Consider the following 8,561-nt stretch of genomic DNA (forward strand, 5'->3'; position numbering starts at 1 on the left):
CATTGAAACAAAAGATGAGCAAAATAAACCATCAAGGAGATACAATTTCATACCCACCAGTCAGGCAAGTTATGAACTCTGATGATACAACATATCAGCAAGAACCTGGGGAATCTGTGGCTTGGATTTGTAGAAATAACAACTGGTACGACCACTTTAGAAAATAATTAAGCATTGCCTACCAAATTAGAAGAATTACATAAATAGCTCATCAATTCCGTTCCTAGACAAATACTCTGAAGAAACACTTGTATATGTGCATCAGGAGACGTGTATGAAAATATTCATGGGAAACATATTTGTAGCAGAAAAAATATGGGGAAATCCACATCCCTATTGATAATGAAGTGAATTTATTTTGACATATTAGTAAAATATTGGGCCATGAAGAGAAAAAACTATAATCACCAACATTAAAACGGATGAATCTTAAAACTTATATGTTGAACCGGAAAAATAAAACATTTTAAATATATAGGAACACCTACACATATGGTAAGATCTTGAAGGAAGACAAGAAAGTGCTAAGCATACAACTCAGACTAATGGTTATCTCCGAGAAGAAGGGGGAGACAGATGGGTTCCAGGAAGAGCAAACAGTGACTTTACGATATTGGCATGGTCCTATTTGGTAAGATGTGTTAGCAAGTATATGGCTTTTCTCTTCTTTAAATTGCACTTATATATAATTTATACTTTTTTGCACATATACTGCATTTATCAATGTTGAAGGCAAAGACAAAAATAAAACAAGAAAATAAACAGTTCAGTTTGATCGAGTTTACTGAATCAATTGTGATTTTAATTTTTTTACTTTCAGTACTGGAGGCACAAATTTTCAAGCAAGTTCAGGAGAGATGCCAAAGAGAAAGAACAAAAGGATGTGACATTTTGTCCAAGACTTGGATATTTATGAAGTATATCATGGCCCTCAGATTATAACACAGAGAAAAGCCATGCAGAATTATCAGCAGGATTTTGTGTAAACATTCCCAGTGTAGGGGGAAAAGCTACCATCTTACCATGAGTTAAATGCAGTTACACTCCACCTCTGTTCATACTCAGTGCTCCTTTATGACTAATGTCCTGTGGTCAACAGGAGTGCACAGGCTTTGGTCACAGTCAAACCTAACTTTCATTCCCAGTTCTACTACTCACTTACGTGATGTTGGGCAATTTCCTCTATCTCCCTGTGTCTTTCCTCATCTGTAAAATGAGAATAACACCTACATTACAGGGTTAGGAAGGTTAAGTGGCACAACACATACATGGCAAAAGTGCCGAAGTACTTGTACGGCACAAGGAACTGAGAATTGCCATTTTTAACATCAGTATCATCACACAACATCATGTAATTAGTAGAAAGGAAGAAAAAAAATCTATTAAGTAATTTTCATAAACCTGGTTTAATATGAACTTGAAGGCTTCTCAGAGCATCTTTGTAGTTCTATAAATTTTAAATACCTCATATTACATATATACTGAATCACTACTACTGCAGACTCTATAAAAATCCTGTTATATTTATTTGTTCATACCCCAAGTACCTGAACTAATAAAATGGTATTAATGGCTATTTACATAAATTTACAATTCTAAATTAGACCTTTAATTTCTGTAATAAAAAAGAAAGTAGCTCATGCAATTTCCCATTTTTATTTTCCTACATGGAATACAGTAGCTCTAACATGATGTATGACTTTGTGAATATTTGCAGGGCTGCTAATATTTTATCTAATATTATATCTTATGTTTTTTGATCTCTGACCCTCGTTTGTACTCCCAGAACCCTTATGAGCAATGTGTACTATGATAACCCTTGGTAGCAGAAGCAGGACTGAAATTGAAAGTAAATCATCCACAGCAAGAATCATTCAAGGAGGCCTCTCAGGGTCACTAGTAATTTTTTTCCATGTATATTTCTCCACTTAAAGAATGTTTCTTAAATATTTGATTTATCAGGACCGAAATACATGACTTATTTTGAAATAGATCACTAGTAAACACTATAGAGTATGAATATGACCCTAAATTCTTCTTTTTTTTATTTTCACATTATTCATTATATCAATATATATTCCCACATCCTCTGGGGAACAACAAAATGAAACAGCAGAGCACATAAGAAAATTATGAGACAATACAGCTTTTAAAAGCTGGCAAAGGTAATTTATTGACAAAAGAAGAAATAGAAAAACATTATTTTTAAAATTAAATTGAATCGTTGCCTTAGTATTTACAAAAGGTGAAGAGCATTTGAAACCAAAAATGGATATACTTTCCTCAAGGGAGGAAAAAGAAATATTAGCAGGAATCAGAAACACGTGAGGACCAGATTATAAAGAATTATAACACATTAGGAGCAAACACAGGAGGGTTATGGTATAAATGGCAAATGGGCTAGAAAGGATTTACACAGTCAATGGAAGCAAATAAGGAAAAGGCATTAGTGAAAAGAAACGTTGCAATTTTAGCACAAAGACAGCCATAAAATCACTAGAGTAAGCTATAATTTAGAAGAGCAGTTAGAATTACTAGTGATAATTTTCAAATGTTATCAAAGGTACCAATTTTCATGTGATTACAACCCAAATCAAATCATTGAGCAAAGTTAATAATGTAGCATCTCCCACTTATTTACCAAAGGAAAAGTGGCTTCAGCTTTTAATTTACAGCAATAGTGTCTACACCAAAGAGTCTCCATTCTTTCTCCCATTCCCATTACTTACACCTGATACATTTCCTCTTCAATATCAATAAATTGTTTCTTTTTTTTAATTTTTTTTTTATTTTTCAGACTGAGTCTTATGCTGTCACTCAGGCTGGAGTGTGGTGGCATGATTTCGGCTCACTGCATCCTCCACATCCTGGGTTCAAGTGATTTTCCTGCCTCAGTCTCCCCAGTAGCTGGAATTACAGGTGTGCCACCAAATCCAGCTAATTTTTTTGTATTCTTAGTAGAGACTGGGTGTCGCCATGTTGGCCAGGCTGGTCTTGAACTCCTGACTTCAAGTAATCTGCCAGCCTTGATCTCCCAAAGTGCTGGGATTACAGATGTGAGCCACCCCACCTGGCCTCAATAAATTGTTTCTAAAACCAGATTTAAACCTAGGATTCTCCTGCTTAAAATTTCCTGCAGTTTCTCCATCACCTACAGGCAAAGCCCAGATAAAGTCAAATTCCTCAGCTCGAGTCCCTTTGATCTTGCCTCCGTTTGCTTTTCTACTCTGCTTTCTGCAATGACTCTGGACCCTCCAGGTAGACTGAAACATTCAAAACTCCTAAAAGCATAGGCCTGAATGCTTCGCTGACTTTGTACCTGCTTTTCTCTCTACCTTGAACATCCTTCCTCCCCTTGTCCACCTGGGAACTTTCTCATTTTTCATGACCCAGAACCCTGTCAATGGCAGAGCCTTGTTTTTCTCTGTTTTGCATGTCTCTAGGACATAGGAGGGTGTCTGTCCCAGAGAATGTTCAGTAAATGTACATCAGGGGCATGATCACAAGTAATGTTCAAAGATTTTATTAACAGGTTTTTTGGTTGCTGCTGCTACTTCCAATCAGTGTAATTTCATTTTCCTTTGTTAGAATAGGGTGTCATGGATTGAGGTATCCTACCATAAGCATTTCAAAACTGACAAGATACAATGAACAGTGGGTTGATATGAGGAGGGAAAACAGTGAACCAGAAATGACTACTTCTTACCAGCTATATGATTTGACTCAAGTTTCTTAAAATTTCTCAGCTTCAGTGTCCTCATCAGCAGAATTGTGATATTCTCACTGGGAACTGTTATGATTACAAAATGTGATTGGGAAACTGCTTGTTTGCTTTTTTGTTTGTTTGTTTGTTTCTAAGACATCACCTCTCCTCTACTACTGATTGATTTTAGTCAATGAGTTCCCTCATTTTTGGCCTATTTTTATCCCTTCAAATAGATCAGGGTTATTATATTATCCTCCCCAGGATTTTGGTACTGCAATAGCCTTGAGATCAGAGTCATAGGTAACTGGTAGCATTAAAAGGTTAAGAATTTGTTCTTAATCAAATAGTAAGACAGTAATGGCACTACAAATAGAACCACATTTTTTATATTCTCATTTCCTTCCATGGAAATGAGCATACTTTTCATTTGCTAATGAACTACACGAAGGTCATAGCCATAGTCACACTGAAATAGACACTCATCAGGTAATGCACTGCAGCAGTGTTTATAGGTGGAATAATTATTCAATCAATCAACTTGCTATTAAATGAGTACCTACTCTGCACACGACATTTTGCTAAATCATGTGGCAGACACAAAGAAGTAGAGGACACATTCTCCCACAGTCTCAGAGCCCAAAATAAATCAGCATGCACTTTGAAAAAAATTAAACAATTCTTTCTCATAATACAATACCTAAAAGATAGCCAAACAGTTACATATAAAATATAAACAGGTTCGTCAGATGTAGTGTATCAATATAGTCAATGATTCACCCTCAAAGAAAGTTTTTTGGGGTGGTTAAAATCATATAAGGTAAGTCTAATCTCAAATCTTCAGCCTGGACTTATTGACACATTCACACCTTCATTCATTCATTCATTCATTCATTCACTCAACTACAATGGAGTGGCAAAACATCTATTACCAAAATTTCAGGAAATCGTGGAAAGGCCTACCTTCCTGGGTGGTGAGCACGACAGGGAGAAGCATGGATTGGGGATTTAAGGCAGGAGAGCATAGACAAAAGGAATACCAGAAAGGAAGAGTGGGAGGCTATGAGTAACAAAGTCCTCCCCATAAGTCCTTAAGATTTCAATAAAATTGACAAATTCACAGTATCCTAAGTGAGGTAGGAGTGTTTGAGAGAAAATGCCAAAAGATGATACATAGGATTAACCAATATGGCAGACTACCATGCAGAAATAGAGAAAGAAGAAACAATGAGTAAATAAGAGACATACATGGAATTGCAGAGAGTGCTAGGTATTCAAAGGCCATAGATGACCAAGGTACATGGAGGCCCCATACATCTGGGTTACTGTCTTAAGTCTGTTCAGGTTGCTATAACAAAATACCATACACTGGGAGATGTATAAACAACAGAAATTTATTTCCCACAATTCGAAAGGCTGGGTGGTCTAAGATAAAAGCACTGGCAGTTTGGGTGTCTGGTGAGGTCTCACCTTTTAATTCATGGACAGCCATCTTTTCACTGCGTCCTTACCTGGTGAAGGGGGTGAGGGTTCTCTTCCGGGTTTATTTTATAAGGACACTAGTCTCATTCATAAGTGCTATACCATCGTGATATAATCACCTCTTAATGCCATCACCTGGAGGGTTAGGATTACAATGAGTGATTTCGACAGGGCGAACAAACATTAAGACAATGGCAGTCACATATCAAATATTTATTAAGTACCTACTATGTGCCAGGCACTGTGCTGGGTGCTAAGAATACAAGAACAAACAGTCCCTGATTTCATAGTGTTTACAAACTACTTGGAGACACACAGAATGAAACAAGTGATTATACTGCAGAGTAGTAAGTGTCAGAATAGAGACTGTGTGATACACAGATGAACATAATGAGAAAGAACACTTGTGCCAAATGCTTTCTGGAGCAGATGATATCTAAAGAGAACAGGCTCCAGAGTCAGAGACCTGGATTGAAATCCTAATTCCTTCACATACAGGATCCATGATCTCAGGAAGATTACTTAAACTCTCTAAGCCTTAGATTTTACGTGTGTGAGAATGGGATAATAAGAGTTCCTCGTTCACAGCTTGTTGTGAAGATGGTATGTTTAAGCAACTAAAAGAAATTCAAAATGGCTGGGATACAAATTTAGAAGGTTGAGACTAGAAATGATTTGGAAGTAGTAGTCTTGGGCCATTAGATTTGCATTCTCAAAGAAGTGTCTTATTACTAAAGGACAGTTCTCATTAATGCTTTCCAAAACTAGAGATGTGTTAGTGGAGATGGAGTGCGATAGATTGCTTTGAGGAATATTTCAGAACTTGGGAATTAGAGGTGAGGAGTGGGGAGAAACTGGAAAAATCAATGATAACGCCAGATCTCTGGCATGAGCAAGGATTGTAGCATCGTTTCTTGAGACGGGTAGCAATGAAGAAAAAGCATGTTAGGGGGAACGTCTTAGGAGAAATGGTAGATGCATTCTGATTGTATCAGGATGGAGGTGCCTGTAGGATCTCCAGGTGGGAACATCTAGCAGGCAGGTAGATACGTGAATCCAAAGCTCAGAAGAGACAGTTGTTTTGGAGTCATCAGAAAAGAGATGATAATTAAAGAGTAATTGAAACCATCCAAAGAATGTGTGCAGAGCCCCCCACCCAAAAAAAGGCCCAAAATAAATAATGAAGAAAAGACCACCTAAGAAACAGGTAGTTTAAAAAAAAGGCAATGACTTATGTGAAAAAGGACAATTTCTAAAATATCACAACGTTAGAAGAGAATTTTTTTCTTACATAAACCACATCTTTAAAATGGAGAACATTCTTTTTGATAAATTTGTGGAAAGTTTCCACACTCATGAAATTACTTACTAACATTTACAGAGTGTTTATCATCTGCCAAACACTATGCCATCACATTTGGAAAATGAAGAAACTTGGGCTTGGTAAAGTTAAGTAAATTGCCACAACTGTTAAGTCTTAGAGCTTATTTTCAAACCCTGCAATCTGGCTCTGGAGGCTACAATTCCAACACCTGTATAATTCAGTAATTATGAATGTCGGGGTCGGATGGGGCCTTAGAAGTCGTCTAGTTCAAATCTCCAAGTCAGAAGAATAATCCCTCTTCAATAAGTTCTAGCAGAACTCATGAAAAGAAACAATACCTCAAAGGACATCTCATTTGTTATTAAAGAAATCTAGTTCCACATTTACAGAAAAAATTGCCTTCCATGTAGCTTCTACTCTTTGGAATTAGAGGTCCAAATAAACAGGGGTATGAAAATGATGAAAACATTAGTAAAAGTTGCTAATACTCAATACCTAAACTTGATACAATAATATAAAATGACAAATATATATAAAAATTTGACTTATGATATGGATAAAAGTTCTAAATAAAATACTAAGTAATTGAATCCATAAGAAGTATGACACATAGTATTTAGTCCAGAAATTCATAAATGATTAAACAACATGATCACATCAAAAAATTAAATATTATCCATATGATTATACTGACAGATGCCAAATAGGCACTATTTTTAAAATCGGCAATTATTTCATCATGTATTTTAAATATAAGGGAAATAGAAGAAAATTGCTTAAGTGTGATACAGTCTATTACAAAACGAGCTACAAAGATCACAATTAAATACATACTTAAATCACTGTTACTAAAACTAGCAATAAGACAGGGATGATACCAACCTCTACCATGTTCAACATTGAGAAGTTTCACTTACTACAATAAAAATATCAAATAATTGGTATAAATATTAGAGTAAAGGCAACACAAATTTCATTTCTGATCCATGAAACTCTTACTATCAAACTGTAATAAATGAACTTGGGAAGATGTCTTGATGCAGGGAAAATACACAAATGTTCACTGCGTTTGTCTATAATACTAGTCAACAATCATTATTTGAAGTAGAAAAATATTCCATTTGCAATAGCAATAGAAAATATAATTTAATCCAGGAATGAATTTAACAAGAAAGATACATGACGTATATGAAGAAAGTTACAAAATCCTATGGAAAGATAAAGAACTCATTGGAGAGTATATTATTGAATATGAAGACTTAGTCTCATAATGTGGTCTATCCTTATGAAATTTATGCAATTTGGACTAGAATTCCAATTTGTTTTCTGAGAACTGGGTAACATTATTTTATATTTTATATTTAAAATGTTTGAGATAATCATAAAAAGCATTACAATATTATAAAACCATGACTAAAGTATATTATAACTATTAAAACTATAAGAGGTACTTAAAGCTCTTATAATTCAAAACAATATAGATTTGCACAAGAATAAGAAAGACAAGTAAAATAAAAGTTGAGAAGTATATACAAGTTTCTATGGGAAATTAATCTTTTACAGAACTGGCATTTCCACTGAACAGGGTCAAGAAAGTTTTTTTTTTTTTTTTTTTTTTTTTTTTTTTTTTTTTTTTTTGGTGCTGATGTCAATCTGAAGAAAAATGCTTAGATTCCAATTTATATCATATTCAAAACTAAATTTCATATGAACTAAAGATCCAAATATATAAAATAATATTAAAAGAAAATTTAAGAAATTATTTGTATAATTTTGGAATGGTAGAGAACCCCTTAAGCAAGACAGAACACCCAGAAGCTATAAAGGGAGAGAAACATATTTTTTTGTAATTATCTGATAAAAGATACCATTAACAAAGCCAAAATATAGATTAGAAAAAAATATCTGTAACTCATAAGACGGATAACAGATGTAGTAGACACTGTCATTTGTGGTGCACAAACTCTTTCGAATATCCTCCCTACATTTTTAATGTATTATCTCATTCTGAATCCCACCTTTACATAGTAGAAATCAAAAAACTCATTTTCC

This window comes from Macaca mulatta, chromosome 17, assembly GCF_049350105.2.
Source record: "Macaca mulatta isolate MMU2019108-1 chromosome 17, T2T-MMU8v2.0, whole genome shotgun sequence".
In the NCBI taxonomy this organism is placed as follows: domain Eukaryota; kingdom Metazoa; phylum Chordata; class Mammalia; order Primates; family Cercopithecidae; genus Macaca; species Macaca mulatta.